The 24,967-nt window shown below is 37.5% G+C and overlaps 1 protein-coding gene and 1 pseudogene across 3 annotated transcripts in view; one reads left to right on the top strand and one right to left on the bottom strand.

Moving 5' to 3' along the window:
* ATP7A (ATPase copper transporting alpha) overlaps positions 1 to 20,259 on the bottom strand; it is a 137,243-nt gene extending 116,984 nt beyond the window's left edge. For 2 of the 3 annotated variants that reach the window (XM_019648195.1, XM_019648198.1), the window contains exon 1: positions 20,075 to 20,259. The gene's annotated coding sequence lies outside the window, so the exon portion shown is untranslated. Of the gene's footprint in view, positions 1 to 10,362; positions 10,384 to 20,074 lie in introns of those variants that run through there. The other variant, XM_019648197.1, reaches the window with a different exon arrangement.
* A 1,829-nt stretch (positions 20,260 to 22,088) lies between these two features.
* On the top strand, positions 22,089 to 22,591 carry LOC109385682 (60S ribosomal protein L24 pseudogene; annotated as a pseudogene).
* Positions 22,592 to 24,967: the final 2,376 nt, after the last annotated feature.

Raw genomic sequence — 24,967 nt, 5'->3', positions numbered from 1 at the left:
AGTGAAGCAACGTCCTCCACAACTAGACTGAAGAACAAAACGACAGCAACTTGTCTGTTCCCCTTCCCCAATTCCCCAGCACTGTTCCCATCCCCTCAATTCCCCAATAAAAAAAAAAAGCTTCTGCATAGGAAAAAATACAAACAGATAAACAATAAACAACAAACTATAAAAAAGGACTAGGAATATGTATGACAGGCAAATTATGAATATCTTTAATACACGAAGATATCTGTATCAAAAAAATGAAAACCCAGGGGTGGCCAGTTACCTCAGTTGGTTACAGCATGGTGCTGATAACGTTAACCAAGGTTGCCGGTTTGATCCCCACATGGGCCACTGTGAGCTACACCCTCCTTAAAAGAGTCAACTATGCCATTGTAGCATGAAAGCAATGTGTAGCCAATGACCATGGCTGTTCACCAATAAAATTAAATAAAAAAAAGATGAACACCCAAAAGAAAAATGCACAATAGAAATAAACAGGCAACTCACAATGAAGAAATACAAACAGTCAAAAAGTCTCACTAGTCATTGGAAATAAAAGTAAACAGATAACTATTTTTCACATAACAGACTGACAGAGCTTAAAAATATTTTATTAACATTTGGTGAAAATGTGGTTAGATAGATACTCTTCTACACTGCCAATGGAAGTATGAAATGATATCTTTTTGGAGGACAATTTGACAGCATGTATCAAAAGTCTTAAAATGTACTAACCCACTTTTACATGCTGCTAGTGGGAGAATAAATTTGTATAATTTTTCTGGAGGGCAGTTTGGCACTATTTATCAAAATTGAGAATATACATGCCCTTTGAAATAGCAATTCCACTTCTAGGAATTTTATTTAAAAAAATATTCTCAAAAAGATACATATAAAATGATATTCCTGGAAACATTTGTTATAGCACAGAACTGAAAACAACATAAATATTAATCAAAAAGGAACTAATAAAATACAACATATCCACACAGTGAAATATCATACAGCCATTTCATAAAATGAAGTAGGTCTATATTTCTTTTTTTTAATAGTCTTTATTTTATTTTTATTTTTTAAAGATTTTTTTAATTAGAAAATTGGGGGAAGGGAACAGGCAAGTTGCTGTCCTTTTTTTTGTTCTTCAGTCTAGTGGAGGACATTGCTTCACCAGCCCATGTTGATATTATCATTGAGCTCTTCCCGTGTGAGGCAGATCGGTCGCTGGCCTCTGGACGGCCGCTCACAGTGGCTCTTGGCAGCTCATACCGGCTGCCGGCCGTTCACACCAGCTGCTGGTCACTCACCCTGGCTGCTGGCCACACACGGTAGCCCATAGCAGCCCACTGCAGCAGGCGCTGCAGCCTACGCCATCGCCGGCGACTCACGGCATCCCAGCTCCAGGTTGAGCTGCTGCTCAACATCTTAGCTGCAGAGGGCAGTGTCACTGGCCCTTATGTGGGATCCGAACCGGGGCCCTGGTGCACAGAGCTGGCATCCCAAGTCAGCTCTTAACCAACACGCCACTCGGCCGGCCCTAGGTCTATATTTCTTGATACAAGATGTACAAGATATGTTAAACGAAAAATGCAATGGAGGGCTAAGAAGTCAAGAGCATTTTACTTTTTACCCCATATGTATTTTTGTACCTTGTGAATTTTCATTACTATGAGCATATATATTACTTTTGATGTAAAAAATAAGCTTAGAAAAACTACCACTCTCTGCTCTGACCTGGCAGTATTGCTTTCAGAATATATTCTAAGGAAATAAATGGAGAAACACTCAAAGATATAAATATAAAAATACTCATCACAAGAAAAGTAGATACACCTTAAATACCTAAAACAATGAGGACTGGTAAAATAAATGATAGCCCATGTATTCAACTATATAGCTATTAAATTTAAATTATCTGACATTTAAAGACAGTCAATAATATATTGAATAATAAGTCTTTTTGTTTTTAAAAGGAGACACAGACAGACGTAAGTGTGTATGTTTGCATAGGGAAATGTTTGGAAGACTATACAGTTATCTTAGAAATTCTGGTAATACTGTTACGATTTTTTGCTGTACTTTATGTAAAGTTTTCTACAGTGAACATACTCACTGTTTAGGGAAATCCAGTGACTGACAACACATGTGGTGTTAAACCCATAAATCCAAGGAATTAGCCAATTCAACCTGCTGCCCATGTATATTCCTCAAACAAGTTCAAATCCCACTTTTGTTAACCCAATCTTGTAAGAATCCTGGGATATGTCTAGTTCTAGCAGACTGTTTCACAAGAATCATATGATAACTGATGTTTATGCAATTTAAATTTACTAGAAATGAGTCACTAAAACTGAATGAGCCTTTTGAAAATTTATGTTAAAATCTCTATATTTAAAATATCAGGATACTTGTAAAAGGAAAGCATTTGCCTTGTGTTGGCACCTTCCATGCTGGGCTGCCTGGACTGCAAGATAAATGCTTTTCTGTAAGAGTCCAAGGAGCTCAAGTAGGTATTACACTCACAAAATTGATCATTAACTTACACAAATGGTCTACTGAATGCTCAAGCAGTGGTAAATATTTATCTCGTACAACCAGCAAATTCCAGTGAAATCAGAAGGGTTTTTTTGTTTGTTTGTTTTAATACAATTCCCCATTTTTTAAGTGAAAAAGGCATTTCTATGACTTCCATTATGACATATGGGTTAATAAAGTTGCATTTACTTTCGTTAATGAAATTGCACTTTATATTCTACCAAGATGAGAATAGATTTGGGGGGGATAATTAGTTGTCTTTATTTCTACCTGTGAAAGCTAAAAGTTCTAACTATTATACATGCCTATTAATTTGGAAAGAGTTGACAAGTGAGGTTGGGGGCAAAGGAGAAGGGAGAGAGAACCATCCTATCACTTCCAAAATTCCCTCATGCTACCCTTTTATAACCAATACTTCCCTACACCACCAAACCCTGAAATCCCTGAGCTGTTTTCCTCCCTATAGTTTTACTCTTTCAGATTGTCAAATAAATGAAATCATACATTAATTATGTAGCCTTTTAACTTTGACTTCTTCCACTTAGGTAAATGAATTTCAGATTCACCTATGTTATTGCATGAATCACCAGGTAGTTCTCCTTTTTTGTTATAGAGTAGTAACTATTCCATGGTATAGATATACAATAACCTGTTTATTCATCAGTTGAAATAACCAAGTTGTTTCCAGGTTTTGGTAATTAATGCTGAATAATGCTGTGATAAAGATTCACATATAGGTTTTTGTGTGAACATGTTTTCATTTATCTTGGATAGATAACCAGAAGGATTGCTGAGTCACATAGTAGGTACATGTTTAATTTCATAAGAAACTAACAAATTGTCTCCCAAAATGGCTGTACCACTTTTCATTACCACCAGCAGTACATGAAATTTCCAGTTGCTTTGCCTTGCTAACACTTGATATTGCCAGTTTTGTTCTGTTTTGACATTCTAATAGGTGTACAGTGGTATCTCATTGTGATTTTTTATTGTTTAGATCATTTTAGGACAACAGCAAAATTGAACAGAAAGGACACAGATTTCCCATACACCTCTTGCCCTCCACACACACAACCTACCCCACTATCAACATCCTGAATCAGATTGGTACATTTAAGATCATCATTTTGGTTTTAATTTGCATTTCTCTAATAGTTTTAATTTGCATTTCCTTTATTTGCTTTGTTTATCTTCTAGGTGAAGTGTCTATTCAGAGCTTTTGCCCATTTTGTTATTGGGTTTTTTATTTTCCCATTGTTGGAATTTTGAGGATTTTTAAATTTTATTCTGGATACAATTTTTTGCCAGAATGTGATTTGCAAATGTTTTCTCCCAGTCTGTGACTTGTCTTTTTATTTTCTTTCACAGAATAAAAGTTTTTAATTTTAATAAAGTCCAATGTGTCCATTTTTAATTTATGGATTGTGTTTCTGGGATAATACAGATTTCAAATCACATTTTTTGTTCATGTCTTTCTTCATATAGAGTAACATTTCTCCTCACTAGCAGCCTCAGTCACAAAGCCGAGAACAAATAAACAAAAACTGCCACCAATACACTTTAATGGGTAGAGTTTCAGTTTGGGAAGATGAAAAAAGTTCTGGAGATGGATGGTGGTGATGGTTGCACAATATCAATGTGCCTATAAATGCCACTAAAATGTGCACTCAAAAATAGTTAAAATGGGGCCGGCCGAGTGGCGCGATGGTTAAGAACTCGCTTGGGATGCCAGAGGGCCCCGGTTCGGATCCCACATATGAGGGCCAGTGACACTGCCCTCCACAGCTAAGATGCTGAACAACAGCTCAACTGGGGCTGGGCTGCCATGAGTCGCCTGCGACGGCGTGGGCTGCAGTCCCTGTGGCAGTGGATTGCCATGGGCTACCGTGTGTGGCCAGCAGCCGCAGTGAGCGGCCGTCCAGAAGCCGGCGACTGATCTGCCTCGCCAGAGAAGAGCACAATGATGGTGCCAACTTGGGCCAGTGAAGCAACATCCTCCACAACTAGACTGAAGAACAAAAGGAGAGCAAGTTGTCTGTTCCCCTCCCCCAATTCCCCAATAAAATCTTTAAAAAAAATTCATTTACTGTGATATCAGTGGAGTCTGAGAAGAACAAGAGATACACATGTATGGTCAGTTGGCCATGTTTAGCCCCATATACTACTTTCATATTTTTTTCAAATGAAGATTTGAAAAACGGATGATGCTGGTAGTGCATGGAAATATGAAGTGTAGAGAAGGAGACTAAAACGGAAAAGGAATTAAGAGCTACTGAGTTCCAGGCTGGCCGAGTGGCTCAGCTGGTTAAGAGTGCGAGCTCTGAGCAACAGGGTCGCTGGTTCGATTCCCACATGGGCCAGTAAGCTGTGCCTGAGCTGAGCTGCCACTAAGCTTCCAACAGGTGGCAGGATGGCTCAGCTGGTAAGAGCACATGTTCCTAACAACAAAGGTTTCTGGTTCAACTCCCACATGGGATGGTGGGCTATGTCCACCCACAACTAAGATTGAACACCGCACCTTGAGCTGAGCACCTGCGAGCTGCCGACAGGCGGCCTGATGGCGACTGGACTTGGGAGCTGAACTAGTTGAGCCCTCCACAACTAAGATTGAGGAACAACAACTTGGCTGTCCCCCTTCACCAATTCCCCAACACTGTTCCCCTTTCCCCAATTCCCCAATAAAATCTTTAAAAAAAACCCCTGAGATATTGAGTTCCTATCATATGCCAGGAATTTTAAAACACTTTAATCCTATAAACCACGTGAAACTGTCCTCCTTTAGAGAAGATGAAATTCAAGTTCAGAGAGGTAATCAGAGTTTCTTTGCCTAATGCCAAGAAGCCAATGAATGGTAGAGTCTGATTCTAACTCACACCTTTAGACTCCAAAAAGTATGCTCCTTCCCCTATTTTGTGTTGTCTGGGAAGAACAGTTCAGACAAAAGATGAGGGCCTGAACTAAGATAACAATCATTAAAGGTGGAATAGCGGGTGCGTTCAAGAGATTCTCTGGAAGTACTGTCGCAGCACAGTGGCACTGTTCTCAAGCACAGAACTCTGGTGATCAGCTTTGTACAGGTATATGTAAATATTAATATCCATACACATGGCATTTTGGTGACAGACACAATTCAACCTGAATGTCCATTCTCACTCATCCTGAGAAGATATGCAAACAGTACCCTCTCCTCCCCTTAAACTAAAACAAACACATTAAACTTTCCAAATCTCCCCTTCCTTACAATTTCCTAGATTTTTTTCTACCTCGTCTGGGCAGCTATTCCTTCTATCCTAGCCCCCAAAGTTCTGCAGAATCCTCTTCCCCTGGTCCACTGTCTAGCATAAACGGACATACTCCAGTAATGTTTCCTCTAGAGTTATAATTGCAACTAGTTGTCCTGCCCTGACCAAAACAAGTGGTGACTAGGGGTGGCCTTAACACTAAATTATCAAAAGAAATATCCACTGAGTGCCTAGCATATTTCTCTGCACATGGATGATAGACCCTCAACAAATATTGATTGAATGAGTACCTTCAATTTAAAAATAGGTTCCTTGAACAGTTATTTCTCAGTCGATTTTGAAGATGAAACATGTTTTCTCATAGAAAGAACATATACATGATGGCTAGGTTCACACATTGGTCTTCAGAAATTTATTTAGACAATAATGCAGCTAGACTACATATTAACAGTATTTGAGCACCATTTCTTATGGGGAAATGCATAGTGAATCCCACTCTGGAAAAGACCGCTCTGCCTCATGGAGGCATTACTAGGGGTAAGTGCTGCCTGTCCTCAACTCAAGGGCAGGCAGCAATGACAGGTGGAGCTCATGTCAGGTCTGTCATATAAATGAGTTATAATTAAACCAGATACTGGTGTTCTGTTTGGGAAAAAATAAAATACTGAATGAAATGCTGCATTTTACAAAGTCTTTTATTTAAAAAAATCATTAATATAAAAATAGTTTTGAGTGAATGAATTCTGATCCACTGCTGACAGGAATATAAACTAAAACAAACCCTACAGGGTTTCTATTTACCAATATTTATCATAATCCTAAAATATGCATGCCCTTTAACCCAGAAATTCCACTTCTAAGAATATACCTAAAAAAGGGAAAAGTACAGAAAACTATAATAAGATGTATGGCTAAGGATGCTTATCACAACATTGTTTATATGACTGAAAAACTGGAATCAACCAAAATATCAACATGGAATTGGTCAAATAAATTATTATATATTAAAAACACAAAATTGTATACCATATTTCCCCAAGTATAAGACGCACCCTTTTTCGAAAAATTTGGGGTCTAAAAACCGGGTGCATCTTATACAGTGGTTGTATGAGCGCAAAAGCAAGCACGAAAAAAGTGGGAAATGCAAGTAAAATAAATCTACAAGCCCTATTACTTTCTACAAATGTTTAGAGTGAGCCAAGGCTTTTCCATGGTTTTCTGAGACCATAAAGTTTTAGGACTATAGAGTCTGGAGATAAAGGCAAAAGGGATCTAGAGTTGAAACCACAGAGGTACTTCATGAGCAGAATATTCCAGACATCCAAAGGAATAAGTTTTTAAGTGTAGCCGCCACTGATGAATGATATAATAAAAATATGCATGATGTGTTTGAAAGCCTGGGTATTACAGACCCTCCCTATCATGAGGACAAAGGCATGGGTATTGATGAAGGTTTGCTGAGCTATCTTTTCTGGACTAGCCTCTTTTTTTTTTTTTGGACTAGCCTCTTTCTTAATTAATAAAATGAATTCTGAAAATCATGCAGCAGAGTTACAGGTATAGCTAATGTCCAGAGGATAAGTGCCTCCCACAGAGATAAAGCCTATAACTGTGGCTTCATTGACACTATTTATAATCTGCCAAACCAAAAGTTACCAGGTAGATTTATATCACCAACCCCACACACACTAGCATTTGACTTGTGTTGGAAGAAAGTGTAATACTCAGCATATATAATATGCTTTGGTGACCCATCTTGCTGATTATGTAAAGGTTTTTCCCCTATCAGGTAAGAATACAACCAATCTTGCCAGTACTTTAAAAAAGCAGTTAACATGTTGGTAGACAAACTATTGTGTCTTTTTTTTTTAAAAGATTTTTATTGGGGAGCTGGGGAGGGGAACAGTGTTGGGGAATTGGGGAAGGGGAACATTGTGTTTTTCCAGGACCAATCAGCTCCAAGTCAAGTTGTTGTCCTCCAATCTTAGTTGTGGCGGGCGCAAGCTCACCTTTAAGTCCGGTCGCCGCTTTCAATCTAGTTGGCGGGGGAGGCGCAATTCACCATCCCATGCGGGAGTCCAACCGGAAACCTTGTTGCACACTGAGCCATGCGGCCACCCGTCAGCAGCTCGTGGCTACTCAGCTCAAGGTGTGGTGTTCGATCTTAGTTGTGGGGGGAGGGCGCAGCCCACCATCCCATAGTGGGGGTGAACCAGCAACCTTGCTGCTAAGAGCATGCACTCTCACCAGCTCAGTGTCAGCTCAGCTCACTGGCCCATGTGGGAATCGAACTGGCAACCCTGTTGCTCAGAGCTCACACTCTTAACTAACTGAGCCACTTGGTCTGCCCTTGTCTTAACTTTTAAAGTTGAAATATTCATGTAGTATGACTGAAACCTAGAAATTAACTTCCTATACATAACTGTTTTTCAGAATACTTTGACTCTTCCTAATAGTCATATTGTTCATAAATGTTCTCTTTTTATTAAATCAAGGTCCAAAGAGCAATTTTCAGCATGAAGCAAACATTCCATAAATATAGTCCAGATCTATACTCCCAACCACACCCAACCCTTCAATTCCTTTGATGTCCTGTGTTATAGACTCTGGTTAATAAAGGTGAAAATCTGATAACTTTCTTGCCTGTTCAAAGTTGAATCACTACTGAAACAGATAAGGATGAACAATTGCACACTGGAAATGTGTGGGACCTCAATTTTTAAAAAGGAATTAACAATTCAAAATTGTGAAAGACAACTGTTTAGCCAGGTATCTTTATACAAGGGAATGAGAATGAATTCAGAGAAGACCTACATCATTCTGTACCTGTAAGGGTTTTTTAACTGGCAAATTTCAAGTGCTTTGTTATCACAAGCAAGCAGAAGCCCTAATACTGATGGCTATATCAAATCCACTGAATTGCTGGAAAAAAATATTAATTTAAGTTTAGTACACATTTGTTGAACAGAAATCAAGACAAAGAGCCATCAACATTTACTATTTATGGAATTCAAAATGCAAACTCATTAGAATTTGCAGGAAGGTTCCTCTCCATCCCCCAAATTCATTCCTCAGGCCATGTATGTTCTTAGAAAGAAATAAGATGAACTTTGTCATCTCACAAAACTAAGACTCTAAAATAGGCTGACATCTTTAGAAAGTTGGTTCTGGTAGAGTAAAAAAAAAAAGTGCTTTACCCACAAAGGAGCTATTTTCCCTCCATTTTAGACATGTAATTTTTACAAAGTGGATGCTTCCCTTCAGTTAGTTTGTTTTAAAGAGGGTTCACCTTTCTAATTCTGAAAACCTGTGTGGAGTCAAGCTACAACTAAATTCTAAATTTTGGTTTAGAATATTCTATTGGGTCTTTGAAATAAATTTTTTAAAAGATTTTATTGGGGAATTGGGGGAGGGGAACAGCGATGGGGAATCAGAGAATCGGGGAAGGAGAACAGACAAGTTGCTATCCTTTTGTTCTTCAGTCTAGTTGTGGAGGACGTCGCTTCACTGGCCCATGTTGGTATTATCATTGCACTCTTCCTAGGTGAGGCATTGGTCGCCGGTCACTGGATGGCTGCTCACGGCAGCTCTTGGCAGCTCATGGCAGCTCTTGGCAGCTCACGTCGGCTGCCAACCACTCATGGTAGCTTATGGCAGCCCACTGCAGCAGGGGCTGCAGCCTACACCGTCAACGGCAACTTATAGCAGCCCAGCTCCAGGTCAAGCTGTTGTTCATCATCTTAGCTATAGAGGGCACAGCATTACTGGCCCTAATGTGGGATCTGAACCAGGGCCCTGCTGCTCAGACCTGGAGTCCCAAGTGAACTCTTAACCAATGCGCCACTCAGCCGGGCCTGAAATAAATTATTTAAGTGCCTCTTCTCTTGCCTTATCTGCCTTTTTATCCTCTATTTTTGATGAAGGGTTCATGTCCATGAACACACAAACACACATACACACATACACAAATAAGACTGAATTTACTAACATCTTCTAGCTAAAAACTAATTCTGACAGCACCTCCTTTTGAAAAAGGTGACTATGAATGTAGGAAATTAAAGTAGGATATAGCACAGAGATAGGTAAACAGATCAAATTAGGAAAAGTTTTTCTATGTTCAAAGATGGTAATGCCATACTTTGGCGTGAAACAAATTATATCTGGCCACATAATTGCAAATCAGTCTCCTCAACATGCACACACAAAAGTGAATTTGATGGAAATGGCTACCTTAGTCTGAAAAGCTTCATTATCATAATTATGAGCCAAGTTCCTAAAGAATGGGTAGAACCTGGGCAACATAAGACATATGGAAAACTAAACTGCTGGTTGAATAGAGAGTGAAAATATTGTGCACAGAAGCAGGAAAGCAGGTTTGCCTAGTCAGAATCAAGGGTGTGGGTGGGAACATAGCAGGAAAGAAATAACAATAACACATCCTTACATTCATGAGCATATTTCTGTTTACAAAGGAGTCCTTCATAAATTATTTAATTGGAGACAGGAGGTATTCATTCGGCAATTCATTAATTCAACAGACATTAAAGAACATTTTTGGCATCAGGCAAACTTAGACTTCAATCTACATTCTGTCACTTACTAGCTGTGTGACCTTCAGCAAATTGTTTGATCTCTCTGACGCTCACTCCCCTGTGAAAAATACAGATAACTCTTACTCATGGGACTGCTAAGAGGAATATATCAGATAACATATGTAAAGTACTTGGCACATAATTCCATCTCCTATTCAACTTACTAACATTGCTAAGTGCCTAGTATCTTTTAAGTTCTGTGCTAGGCCTTGCTAGGGATACAAAGGTGAATGAATATGACAAAGGCTCTGCCTTCAAGGGGCTCAGGGATGCATGGTACGCTACAGTGACCTAAAGGATGAAGGGAATTCAGCAAAAAATTCACAGAAGAGATGCTTTAATTGTGTCTTTTTTCCTTTAAAATGTAAGAAAAAAAATGTCAACTGGCGAAAAATAAAAAATATGGATTAGCAAATATAAAAATAAACAACGAATCAATCCACCACTGAGAGATAACTAACGTTAAAATTTTGAGGGTATATATGTTTATGTGTGTGTACTTGTGTGTGTATGTGTATGTAAGTTTAAGAGGTTATCTTATGTGTGTGTGTATATATAAGCACACAGATTTTTAATAAAATATCCTATTCTGCTTTATAACATGCTTCTTTTCATTCAGCACGATAATGAACACTTTTCTGCATCAGTAAATAGTAACACATAATAATACCTAATTATTTTTACTATTTTAACCTTCACAACCCAATTTGATAGGTACTACTGTTCTCTCCATTTTACAGATGGTGAAATTGAGACACAGAGATGGTAAGAAACTTTCCCAAGGTCACACAGCTAGTAAGTGACATAACTGACATTTGAATCCAATAAGTCTGGTCCAGAGTCTGTGCTTTTAATCACTAATATATAGGCCATGATTTTAAAAAGCTATAGAATTCCATTATATGACTGCACCATAATTTATCCAATTTGCTAATGTTAGGTGAACTGGGTCTTAGAGGTTGAATAGGAGTTCTCCAGAAGAATAGAAAAAAATGCTAAACAAAAGGGCCATGAACAAAGTTACATTTGAAGGCGTGCTTTTTGTATGACTGGGAATATGGTGTTGGTGGGGGAGATGAGAGGTTGGAAAGGTAAGTAAGGTCACATCATGAAGGATAAACTTGAAAGGGGCAAGACCAGAGCCAGCAAGACCAGTTAAAAGTCTATTGTCCAATAATGGAACATTAGTCTGCCATAAAAAGGAATGAAATTCTCATATATACTTAATCATGGATGAACCCTAAACACATGCTAGAATGAGGTAAAATAAGCCAGATACAAAAGGACAAATATTGCATGATTCCAGTTATAAGAGGTACCTAGAAGAGGTAAATTCATAGAGACAGAAAGCAGAATGAAGGTTACCGGGGTGGGAGAAGGGGGAATGAGAAGCTACTGTTTAAATGGGTACAGATTTTCTGCTTCGGATGATGAAAAAGTTCTGGAAAAGGATTATGGTAATAGTTACCCAACACTGTGAATATACTAAGGCCACTGAACTGTACATTTAAAATGGTTAAATGGGTAAATATTATATTATATATATTTTACCACAATAAAAAAAGCTATTGCCCAGAAGGGAAATGATTAGGAACTGAATGGAGATAGAAAGGAGGGGGGAAGTTTGAGAAATATCAAAAACTAAATAGATTTGGTGATTGATTGAAGGTGAGTTGAGAAAAAAATAACTCGGGTTTCTGAGAAGAGAGAAGTGGCATTATTATTGGGTTGTCAGAAAAGTCATGACATATTTTTTTCTCTGTTTTTTGTTGCAAAAATGTGTCATGACTTTTCTGGTAACCCAATAGTTTCCTTGCATAGATAAAGAAACAAAGGCCCAAAAACACAAAGTTGTCCAAAATCACAGTTTGTTAACAGCAAAATTGGAACTTAAACACCACACTCCTGATTGAAATTCAGTACTCTTTCCACTACAACTTATCAAGAAAGAATATTATTTTATATTTACATAGCACTTTATAATTTACAAAATGCTTTCACATATACTATTTCACTCAATACTCACCACAATCTATGAGTTAGGGCAGGTATCATCATTTTACCAACAAGTACACTTAAATAAAGAAAGTAGATGTAAATCTTAAAATCCTCAGTCAAAGATCTAAATTTCTTGTTAGATTACAGGAGAGCGTTAAGGTGGGAAGTGAAATTCAAGTGATGAACTTGGGACTACCATGCTTGTATATGTAGGTATTGAGGGAAAAATTGGAGCAAAAAACAGAAGTGGTTTTGGTTGATTTCACGGCTGCTATATTGCATAACTCCATGTCATAATTTTTACAGACTAATAATGTGACTGTTGCCCCCTGGAATTGTGTAAGACAACAGCCCTGGATGAAATAAAGTGGGAGTCTCCAACCTGCAAATCAGGATGTACTGGTAGATCTAGAAATCTCATCTCACGGAGCTACAAGCTGGTTCCCAATAATGTCTTCCCTTCTCTGCTACAGCCCCTTTTCTGCCACGAGTCTCAACTAATATTCCCAGAGCAAAGGAGAGAATAGCACTGCCAGCAACTACTGCTCAGGGACTAAAATGTCTGTATCTGCCCTGATCTCAAGACTCAGATTAAAAGAACTTCCCCTATATAAGGTTGGAGATCACCACAATAAAGGATTGGGAGGACACAAAAATGGTCTTGTGTGATCATTTTAACTTGTCTGGTGGAAAAAAAATCTACAAAGTGCCAGAATAATACTGTTAAACCTTCTTAAAACATGTTGTACTTATATTAAACCCAAAGGTAACAAGAGAATAAGACAGGTCATAACAGGCATTCATTTGGCAATCCATTCATGCCTTAAGCCAAATTGAGAGAATACTAACACAGATTGCAAGCGAAACTTACCACATAAACTTCTGACCAAGTTGTGTTTAGGTACTACACAAAACTAGGATACAAATGGTCTAGCCAGATGATTCAAATATAAAAGATAATCTAAAACCAACCAGATGATGCTTCAAACAAAGAACAGAGCCTCAACTGACGACCACTAGTAGTCCTCAAATGGCCAAGTCAAATAACTGCAGCTAAGTTTGTCTTCCTGATCTTGGGACAAAAGAACCACACGATTCTTACAGAAACACAACTGAAAACAAGGGCAAATGTACTGTTTTGCTTGAAGACATTTCTGATGGCATTCTACCAACCATTACAGAATAGATTTCTTTCCTTGCCTAACCTCCTTCTACTTCGCCTGACTTCTCCTTGTACTTCCCACTGCCACTTCATGTGTACACTGCTCTTCAATGTTACCTGGTGTTACTAGGGTTACTGACCCCAGCTGCTCTGTATAAATATCATTTTATTGCCTAGAGTTATGACACTAAGAAAAATTAATACAAAATTCTAAACTCAGGAAACAAATTAGAGTGGAGATGGAATCAAATTGAGGCAGTATGATTCTGAAGTAAGACTCCAAAGTCCATTCTCCTAACCCTCTCCAAAAAGTGGTATCCAAAGGAATTCAGCACAGATTAAATGGCTGTTCAAAGCATTCAAAGGATGACAGTATTGGAAAAACCCAGTCTTCCCTCCCATACATCCCCTTTACTGTCATACTAGTACCACACTTACAACCCTTCCGACACCAGATATATGGGGATATGGGGATTCTCCCCTACCAAGCAATTCTCTGTGACACCAGCTGAGTGTCCTACAACTTAACTCAATTCTGGCACTATCTACCTCTCCAGGTCACATCTCATGAGTTAAGGGCTCAGTCCCAGAAGACTGTTCCACCCTATTTCCCACAGATTTAAATGGCTGTTCAAAGCATTCCAAAGATGGCCCACAACTATTACTTTCAATACTTGTCTCCAACAAAAAATCTCTACTACAATCAGGCAAGTGCCCTCACTGCCATACAGTCCATGCTTGCCATTTCTTTCTATGACTTTATTTAGATTGGTCCCCTCACCTAGAATGCTCTCTTCCACATATTTAAATCCTATCACATCACTCTCGTCTGTAAACTCCAAAAAAGCAAGGACCATATTCACAATGATATCCACAAAGCCTTGCATATGGTAGCTACTCTCAAATAACTGTAGAGTGAGTGAGTAAATGAACCCAAGTCCCACTCATCCATGAAACATGTCAAATACTCGGACCCACTTTCTCTTTGAATTCTGAAAACCCTTAGAATAAGCATCATAGTTCAGTGCCAAATTTCTCTGTAGTTGTTTGGTATTAGACATATTTCTCTGGCTAGACATTGGAGCATATGCCTTATGCTTCTTTGCATAGCACAGGGCCTACATAAACACTAGATATACAACAACATGCAATAAACACTTGTTATTGGAGTGCTGATGTAATTTATTTAAAAAATTCAATTTACATAACTTTGTAAGAATGCCAACTATTTTGCAGAATAGGTTAGACAGTATTAAAGCCTTTTCCATTGCCTATATTTTATATTTCAGAAATCATTCAATACAAGTATGGTTCAACATTTGACAACTAGTGAAATAATCTAGAAAATCTCAATGGTCCAAAGTCTGTGGCTCACTAATTATACAAGCAGATTGGGAGAGAAGTAGAATGAGTACAGCAGGGTGATATGAGTTGTTAGCTGTCATAATGAGTTTTGAGATGCCATGTCAGCTTACTGTAATTGTACTATAGGCTAATGTGCCCTCCAATCTGAGTTTTCCATTTTCTGTGGTGTAATGTAAAAATTAAATATCACTTGCAGGTACTGATTGATTATTAGTATATTGCTCCTATAGTCTACTAAATCTATAGTACAGCAAAGCTATAATTAACATTTTTATTATACAGGTTGTTAAACCTATGTTTACAATAAGGATTAAAAGAATAATAGTAACTACACTTTGTGTGTGTTTACTACCTGCCAGGCACTGCTCTTAGAGCTACACATGTATTAAACTCACTGACAATCCTATGAGGTAGGTACTGTTATTGCTCCCATTTTAGAAATAGGAAGGAACTGAGGCACAAAAGGTAAGAAATCTGTCTAGCGTCATACAAGTAATAAGCTTACTGTAAAGATACAACACACATGGACTGTTTCCTTTCTCTTTCCAGGAGACTCTGAGAATAAAACTAAAATAAGACTAACACCATTTTAAACATTAGGTCTTTAGCATATATTTAAATAATGTAATTAACTAAAAGCAAAACAATGTGTCCTTACTTTTGAATTTAGTTTGAAACTTCCAAGGAAATTTTGAGCTACCAATACTTGAATTTTTAATCATCAAATCAATTTGCTCATTTGTACTTTCAAAGAAGATAAATGAGCATTTCTCACTTTAAGACAAACAAGGAAGTTAATTCCAATAGATCTAATTTTGCTCAAATGTCTATGTTCTTCAAATATAGTTCTTTTTTTTTAGGTAAGAGCATAGTTCTGAAGCCAGACTGACTCTCCTTAAATCTCAGTTTAGCCACTTGCCAGGTCTAGGAATAATTTGGTCCTATGAAAGAATATGTCAATTCTTACTAAAGTGCAAATAATAGACAAAGTGCCAGATTTATTTTTTCATGCCAGACAGATGAATGGTTCTGATCTGTTTCACTTACATGAAACAACAACAAATAAAAATAGTAAAAGATTCAGGATCCCATGACTTACCACTTGCCCTAAAGTTAAGAAACAGGAATTTGTGGGCTATTTTTGTAATAATACAGTAGACAAACTCTTAGGCAATCCTAATCATACCCTGACACTCAAGGTCAAATAATATACTGTATTAAATAAATTATTCCTTTATCCATCATCATACAATGAATTTAAGGCTTTAAAACTATCTGAAGACTACAAGGGTTTACATGACTAAAATTAACCCTATTATCACATAGCTAGAAAAAGATGAGCAAGATAAAACACTGCTTTAGATGGAGAATACCTGAAGACATATGACACCAATCTGATTGCTAATAAAAAATGCACTTAGAGTTATGATTAAAAATTAATACCAAGATATTGTGGCTATAAATCTGAACTAAAAAGTGATATTTAGAATTAACAGTGAAATGGTACAGTAAAATAAAAGAAAGCATTTATTGGCAGAAATGAAACTAGTTGTATACAAATAATTTAATATTAAATTAGTATTTTAATAATATGATTAATATATATATATTAGTAATCAATGTTTGCTATTTTATATTAATGTAATGCTATTAAGTTAATAATTAATTTAATAATTCAATTGAATTCTTAGAGCAAATAATTTTATCATCACCAAAAAAATTAGATACCTTTTTTCCTACCATTGTAAGTATAAGATCAACAAAGGAAATTATACTTGTAAGTCTTTAACAACTAAGCTCTGTAAGCTTTTCTGTTAGCTCAAGGATCAGTTCTTAAGTATCCTCGTGACAGTAGAGGTCAGCTACAAATTTATCCTAAACAGTCCTGAGAATTTTTTAGAGGGCCCTCCACTGTGGAATTCTTTCACTCTATTCTTATATCTCTGTTGACAGTTTTTCAGGTCTCAACAGAAGCACTCTTAATGCTCTCCTATCCTGAATAGCAGGTAGTGTGCTTCATGTGAACACTCACGAAGCAGGAACCATTTTCTTCATAATTCGAAGAAGTATACAGTGCTCTGCAAACTCTCAGGTGGGAGGAGGGGAGGGAAGTAATTGCAGTATTATTCCCTCCCTATCTACTTTGATTGAGACATCAAATGCACAACCCCGATAGGCATCAGTTACAACAGCATAAAACAAAACATTTTAATTTTCACAAATCAATTTAGGTAAATGGCCAGGTTAAAACAATTTCCCTAAGATGTGAACTAACCCATTTATTTCAGTTAGTAAATTGTTAAAATGCACTTCTGATTATAGGTCTGAAAAGATGGGCTTCTAGAGAATTATAATGTAAAAATAGGTTAAAAAATTAAATACTTGAGTCGTACAATTTTAAATGTGGACAGAAAACATGGTACAAAGTGAACCTAATTAGTTCAAAATGGGGATATTTTATAGTGATTTCCTTCAAGAAAAGAAGTATCTGTGAAAACCGATGTAATATACCAATATCTCACACATTTGAGCCCACAAATACGAGGAAATCACTTAAATTTTCTAACAGTGATGGAGAAACTAGAAACATTTATGAAACCAGAAATATCCTACCCTTTTACTTTAATGAAACACATTCTAAAGGTTTTGTGATAACTTTTCCTGCCATACTATCTCAGTGGGTAAGTAAGCAAGTTATATCACATTAAATCAACCTGAAGACAGATTTATAAGTGAAAAAACATGATTGCTAGGATGGTAAATTGAACTGAATAGGTCTGATTGTTGCCTGTCTCTCCTGTCTGCCTCCCTGCTCACTGCCCCCATCTTTTTTTTTTTTTTTTAGCTGAGCCATCCTGTTACCTATTGGCAGCTCAGCGGCTGCTCAGCTCGGGCTGGACTCGAACCGCTGTTGCTCAGAGCTCAAACTCTTAAGCAAGCTCTTAACCAACTGAGCCACTCGGCCGGCCCTTGCCCCCATCTTGATTTATGTTCTAAGAAAGATCACGGTTTAAAAACACAACTCTGTGTTTACTCAGAGTCAGTTCTGCTTCCATCACCATATATTTGATCCCTCCTACAATTGTCACCCCAATAAACTTTAATTAAAAACAAAACATAACAAAAAAACTCGGTGAAACTTTTAAATGCTGTACTGCCCTTTAACAAAGACGAATAGAGGAAATTTTGAGACAAAACTCCCAAATATTATTCTCATCTATGCCAGTGCCTGTATCACCTCAGACTAATCCCTCCTCACAATTTACTTTACCAACTGGCAAATGAAGATTATTTTCACTCACTAGGATGTCGAAAGTCTTGATTAAAGTTTGCCAAGTATTTTTAAATACATATACATAAAAGCAGTTATAACAAGGGTTTATAAAAACGACTGAGTTGCCTCAGAACCCTCACAGAAGTAAAGATTGTAGTGTGGTAGTTGGGGTTATTTTTTAGCTTCTCTCTCTCTCTCTCTCTCTCTCTCTCTCTCTCATTTTTTCAAATTTTACTGCTTCTGGTATACATTTGTTAAAGAAAAACGACCTTCTGCATTAGAGACCAGAAATGTTAACCTATCCTCTGGAGGAATTAGTGTTTAATTTAACACAACCTAGAGGCCACAAATCAAGATCTTTCTAAGACTATGATGGGAAAAGAATAGTTTCTACCAGGTTAAGGAGACCAGCAGAAAAATCAATTTGGAGGAGAAAAGGAAATGCAGAAATTCCTTGGGGAAAACCTGGAACAGCTTCTGGCTTTAGACAATGTTGTTATTCATTCCCAGCAATTTAAAAAATGATTCCAAGTTATATTTTGACACAACACTCAATCAAAATTAAAGTACCTACAGCAAGCTTTACATTTTTCTCTTTTAGATTTGAGCTTACATTTGAATTCAATATGATACATTAATATTGTTTTGGTCATTTCATGATTTTTTCTCTACATAAGTTTTTTTATTGGCTGGAGGGTAGTTGGATATTGTTGTAAGCTTATCAGTTTTGTATTCTATATATATATATATTTTTTCTTTTAACCAGTAAAATCTTGGAAGATGTGGCTTTGTTAGAAATAGGGATGCTGACATACAATGTATTGTTGGATGTCCTGCATCTTTCTAGCCCCCAAGCCTTTGTTCACATTATTTCTTCTACCTGGGCTGCCCTCCCCTACAAAGCTAAATCCTATCCATTTATCAAGGCCCAGTTCAAATGCTCCCTTCCCTGCAGGTCATAACACTTCCTGTTTCTAATACACAACTTTACTGAGATTAAAAGGGTGCATCCATCTTTCCTAATACATTGTGGGACCCTCTGCTACAAGAAAACCCTCTCATCTCATGACTGTAGACACAAGAAAGTTTGAATAATAAAAAATAATACCTCAGTTCAAAATATCCTTTAGAAAGGATGAGATAAGCAGCCTAGTTATTTAATCAGTTGCGCTGCTAGAACCCACTCTATTCATAACTGAACTCAACTAACTGGAGTGCACACTCTTTTGAGGCCAGAGACTTGAGCCTATTTCTTGTGCATGCCCTCTAACATCTCCCACACCTCAGTATCACCTAATTCAATGCTCTGTACACATTACGTCTCAATACAAAACCAAACTATAGATGAAGAGGGTGTAATTAAAACAAAAATCAGATGTTGAAAAACAATGACCTGTGAAACAATATGAGTTGTCAGTGCTTAACATAACCTCACCGTTTACTACAAAAAGTGACCAAGATAAAGATGCCACAGGGTGCAACAAGGATGGCGAGTAACTTGACTGGGAAGGGGGCAGAATGAACAAAACGAAATAGAAACAACAGTGTTCTCTCAGTCTGGCTTATGCTTCCAGGGCGATAGAAGCAGCAAAATAATTTGTTACAATAGTGATCAGTCTATGTGACTTCCAATACCGGGCACAGCCGAGTACCTTCAATTAATTAGGTAATAACATAGGCCATGGATGATCAGGACACTTCCCCAGGAAGGTACAAGAAAGTGACACAGGTCCGGACCTAATCTCCCCGTCTCTAACCCCTGTAAGGTGCACGAGTGTTGGAAACACTGGAGTGGTGAAGAAGTGACTTTGGAGACTGCCCAGATTAAAATGACCTTCTCGCCACACTCAGTAGTACAGACTGACAGTACAGAACACCCCTCCAGTAGAAGGGGACGACGGGAAGCCGATACAGGACTTACCTGGTTTTTCTGTCCTACGGTTAAACCTTCGGAGCTACGCAGCCCTTGGCAGCGACAAACCCACCAGCGCCGGCTCCAATCTCAAACACCGGGAGAGGTCATAGAAGTGGCGGTGACTGTAGCTGAGGGGGTGGTGGTGATGGTGGCAGAGAAGGCGGCGGCAACTCCTCCCTCCGCTGCTTCGCTTCCTCCACCCCGCCGCCGCGCGGTCCGCCTTTACCCCTCCCTCCCTCACTCCCCTCACTTCCGGGTGATGCCAGGCCGGAAGTAGGGTTGGTGAGGCGGAGAGAGGTACGAGTCACGTGAATCGGAAAGCGAGGACTACAGACAGTCAAAGCTTCTTCCACTCACTACTGCCCCCTGGCGGACACGCAGCCTTGGGAGAAAGTCTTTCTTTTTGGTGCTGCAGAGCCCCCTTCCCCCGGCTCACCAAAACCGAAACAAAACAAAAACCCCACCCAAATCTGTGTCATCTGTAGTTTCCTAACCTCCAGCCAAGAAGTACCATAGAGCTCCTTGTAAATCATCTTTGCCATAGGTCAGCCTTTCCCAGCGTAAAATTAACGTACTTATGTTAGATTGTAGCTTAACTCCAGATGTATTGTAAATGCCAGAACTGCGAACTTGCCTTCATCCCTCCATTGAAAAATGATCTCAAAATTTTTTTCATTCATAATGATATATGTGTTTAATTCATGCTTTTAAATTCATAATCTTTATGTGAGTGTGTTGGAGTTAGGGCAGGGATCTCACCTCACACTACCTTCACATCACCATTCCAAGTTCCAAATCACTTCCACATTTATTCTTTCATTTGTCCATCATTTGAAAATTTAGAGGATCCCAAGGATGCAAAAAATATTAGCATATCTATCACCGAATTTTACATAGAAATAAGATGCATAAAATACAGCAACACAATACAGTAAATAAGTGGTACATGAATCATTTGAGAAAAATGTATTCTTTTATTCCTGTTTCCCAATTTGACTTTTTAAAAAGCAGCAAAATCCTAGGATTTTTAAAGCTATGAACATTAACAGTAAGAGGGAGAGGCTCCATCTCACTAATTTTGAATAGAACCGTGGTCTTTACATATTTCCTTTCATTAAATAGCTATAATAAGATGTAGTAAAAAATTAATCACTGGATTCTTTATATTTTCAAGTGGAACCATTTGAACCCAGTTCCCATAAAAAGAGTGTCAAGTCTAATAATGTTGTGGAACTCAAAATAGTATGCAAAGTACAAATATTAAATGAATTAATATTTGTAAAAAGGCTTAGAAAGTGTCTGGCACCCAATAAGCATATATGTGTTAAATAAAATAATTTCTATCCTACCTGTTGTCAAATTCCTATTAAGCCTTGATAGGCAACACTTAAAATTGCCCACAGATCTAAATTGTAGTCCAACAATTAAGTATTTCAGAAGGAATTATTCCTTCCCCCTCTACACCCACCCACATAAATAAAAAATTAGCTTCAGGACTCCTTACCTTCCCGGACAGTATGTTGTACAAGTTGTCAATGCGCATATGTTATTCTGCATGATATTATTTCAACTGAGCTTTCAAATAGAAGGGAATGTCCCCAAGAAGTAATCAGGTTTTCTGGGATTGTACAGTTAGTAGGTGCCCGCAAAGTGGTATTAATATCTCCAATAAAATTAATAGTCATGAGGGTGAGAACTCTACATCGATGCCTCTACAACTACCATGGTACTTAGTTCTAGATAAGTTTAATGAATTTAAAAGAACAGAACACACCCACAAAAATAATTGTTTTTGAGTGAAATTAAGAATGGAATTTATGATTCATCGTAATTAAAAAAATACTTCATAACCCTACAATAAATAACATTTAAAGGATTGGCAATGCTTCTAACATAAATCACCCAAATTCTTCAGACATACAGATATTTGATGGGGAGACTAATTTGACAACCTTTCTACTCTAGATATTATTAAAACTCTCTAAGAAATGTGTTATGGCTCTTCACCATCTTTCCTTCTTTCGGGCAGCTGCGGCCATGAAGGTCGAGCTGTGCAGTTTCAGTGGGTACAAGATCTACCCCGGACACGGGAGGTGCTATGCCAGGACCAACGGGAAGGTTTTCCAATTTTCTTAATGCAAAATGCAAGTTGGCATTCCTTTCCAAGAGGAATTCTCGACAGATAAACTGGGCTGTCCTGTACAAAAGAAAGCACAAAAAAGGACAGTCGGAAGAAATTCAAAAGAAAAGAACCCGCCGTGCAGTCAAATTCCAGAGGGCCATCACTGGTTGCGTCTCTTGCTGATATGATGGCCAAGAGGGATCAGAAACCTGAAGTTAGGAAAGCTCAATGAGAACAAGCTATCAGGGCTGCCAAGGAAGCAAAAACGGCTAAGCAAGCATCTAAAAAGACAGCAATGGCTGCTGCTAAGGCTCCCACAAAGGCAGCACCTAAGCAAAAGATTGTGAAGCCTGTGAAGATTTCTGCTCCCCGAGTTGGTGGGAAACGCTAAGTTGGCAGATGAAAATCTAAAATAAAGATCTGACTATAACTAGATTGTGGCAGAATTTTGTAAAAGAGTACATTTCTCTGGAGTAAGAACTCCTAATGTAAGCCTCTTAGTTGGAGATATGTTACGCAAAATGATGTCAACAAGATCTGTATGGTTAAAAGCAAGTTTTGCTCACCTCAGATGTAAGAGCATGTTACACAGACTACACTGTCTTTAACTTTTGGTTATAGCTGTAAGTACTAGGGTGCTGTGTCGATTTAGTCTAGGTTGATTGCTAAAGAGGCACTTTTTCCTATAACTTGTCTGCAGAAAGTAAACCTTTTTAATGAATTATTTTCTTAAATTATTCTTTTCCAAAAGTAGACACATTTATTTTATATTGGGTTTGCCTTTTGTTCGCTTTTATCTCAACCTCTTATTATTAGCTAATAGCTGAGTTATAAGTGCTTAAAACTATCAGCTGTATTAATCTGCTCTTGATTTCAGTTAAGTTGAAGAGCACAACTTCTTGAGTAGAATATACTTAAAAATTCCCAAAGCCGTTTGTTGAGCTAGGAGTTTGACAGAGCCATAGTTTAAATTGAAAAAATGCCTCAGTAGCCTGCTAATTTTCAAGAGGCATATGTATATAAAATGTGATGTGGAAAACAGTAATCATAATTTATGTTAAGAATAGGCTTGACTTCTATAGAAAGTAGTAGATCATTACCACATGCAGGGATACAACAGCACCAAATTATAAGGCTACAACAGTGAACAAGCCACATCCTCTTGAGAAACATGCTTTTTTTACATATAGGAATATTAGCTGAAAGCAAAATCGGACATCAGCACTTGCCCCCACCTCTATTCTATCCAAGGCAATGGAATTAATTATTCTTTCTAGTGCTGTTAAATTCAGGCATTGTTCTAGGTGTTGGGAGTAACAAATCAATGAAACAATCCCTTTGGGGAGACTTAAGCTAAGAAGATATGTAAAATCAACATAAATAAGCAAGACATACAGATTAGTTTTTGCTTAGAAATATTAAGATTTTGCTTGAAAAAAATATTGTGGTAATGTTTTCTTTATGAAAATAAAGGGAAAATAAGATTATTGGCTGTGAACAAGTAAAGGTTAAAACCAATCAAAATACCCAACTTGAATACAGAGCTAGAGTCTACTTTTTGAAGACAATAAAATGTCCCCTAAAAGCAAAAAAAGAAAAAGAAATGTGTTATGGGATAAGTTGAGTACATTTGGGAGAGGATAAAACTTTGAATACTCTAGGAAAGCTGCAAGGTCAGAATGCTGTGATGGCAAAAAATAATTTAAACTTAAACTATTGCTTCATTTCTGGTAGTGGACATGGTAGTTTTAGGACAAAATTAACTACCCAATTAAGTTTTAAGTTTGTTCAATGATGCCCACTACCTTCATCAGGTTTTATCACACAAAACAACATACATGCTGGCAAATGGACAGATAAATATTTTTAAATGTCACACATATTTCTTTTTGCTTATCAGAATAGCTGACAATTATCACTTACCTGACAGAAGTGGAACAAATCACTGAAAATTACCCCCAGTCCTTGAAAACTCTTAGTGCCAATTCAGTAATGAAAAGGTAAATAATCTAATGGAAGGTTGAAACGTCCTTAAAGACAAGTTTATTTTGCTTAATTATGTCTCAGGGTTACAAACATTTGAATATTTCAGTCCTTTTTTTAATATGCTAGATATACAATTATCATTCAAATTTTATCAAATAGTAGCACTACTATGTAGTTAACTAATCTTGCAACCTATTTATTTTACAATGACGTTCACATTCTTTCCCCTATTCAAACCATGAAATTACTGGCTTTGGTGCATTTAGTGAGGAAACAGGACCTATTGCCATGAGACCATTCTTCTAGTACAGGCATATCTTGTTTTATTGTGCTTCGCTTTATTGTTTCCCAGATATTGTGCTTTTTACAAATTGAAGAATTGAAGGTTTGTGACAACCTGGCGTTGAACAAGTCTATCGGTGCCATATTCCAACAGCATTTACTTACTTCTTGTACCTGTGTCACATTTTGGTAATTCTCACAATACTTCAAACGTTTTCATTATTATTGTATTTGTTACAGTGATTTGTCATCAGTATTCTTTGATGTTACTATTGTAATTGTATTGGGGAGCCACAATCCATGCCAGATAAGACAGTGAACTTAATCAAGAAATGTGTGTCCTCATGCTCCATCCACGAGCCATTCCCATCTCTCTTCCTCTATTCAGAGCTCCCTATTTCCTGAGACATGACAATATTGAAACTAGATCAATTAATAACCCTGCACAGGCCTCTGAATGTTCAAGTGAAATGAAGTCACACATCTCTCACTTTAAATAAAAAAACTAG

This window comes from Hipposideros armiger, unplaced genomic scaffold (assembly GCF_001890085.2).
Source record: "Hipposideros armiger isolate ML-2016 unplaced genomic scaffold, ASM189008v1 scaffold_121, whole genome shotgun sequence".
NCBI lineage: Eukaryota > Metazoa > Chordata > Mammalia > Chiroptera > Hipposideridae > Hipposideros > Hipposideros armiger.
The sequence above is the reverse complement of the archived record's forward strand: the minus strand, read 5'-3'. Positions and strand labels throughout refer to the sequence as shown.